The sequence below is a fragment of the Echinops telfairi genome, unplaced genomic scaffold, assembly GCF_000313985.2.
Source record: "Echinops telfairi isolate 266 unplaced genomic scaffold, ASM31398v2 ScPeMD7_18;HRSCAF=68, whole genome shotgun sequence".
NCBI lineage: Eukaryota > Metazoa > Chordata > Mammalia > Afrosoricida > Tenrecidae > Echinops > Echinops telfairi.
This window is the reverse complement of record NW_022103915.1, coordinates 89,209,466-89,210,277: the sequence shown is the minus strand read 5'-3', so window position 1 is coordinate 89,210,277 and position 812 is coordinate 89,209,466.

The window sequence follows — 812 nt, the reverse complement described above, 5'->3', positions numbered from 1 at the left end:
AAGGGCATCATACACTCTGCTGGCATTTTATGCCAACTATTGAGGAGGTAGTAATGTAAAGTATTGGAATTTAAAATACATGGGCAGTACTAAGTTTAAACATTTCTAAAGCATATGTAACTTCAAAATATATGTAGGATTCATATAAAATTAGAATTAAAAAAGAGCAAAAATAGAAATATTTAGTGAATTTACTGCAATGAAAGACACTTAAATGATACAGAACTGAAAATATTAGAAATCCATGTACAATAAAAAGTGAACATAAATTAGCTAACTCCAACATTTCCAGTTAAGCATTCATACAATACATATTCATTTTTTGTTTTTAGTATAGGTATAACACATACATACATGCCACGATGATTCTGACAAAAAGAAAATCAGAGATACTAAAAATATTCTCAAGTTTTAAAACTGATGTGAAGTAGGTTTCCACAACATTCTACATGAATGTAAACCTGTGATATAACTCCATGATTTTAACACGTCAGAAGCATGGTTGGTTTTCTTTTTTAAAAAACAGATCTTGGTATTTTTTACACATTGGCTTCTTAATAATTAAGGCATTTTGCATACACAGTAGTATCTCAGTGTGAACAAAAACAATTTAATATTGATTATTTGCTATGATGTTTTAAACTTTCAGTCTTTTCAACATAAGAAAATAGCTGCACACATTTAAGTGTATTCTTATAAAACACAATCTTAAGAAAATTCATGATGATTGGTCTTTGTGGTTCCTAGTATTAAGTCCTTTGTTACTTTTCCACATAGTATAAGTTATATTATGCAATATGCAGGAGTGCATT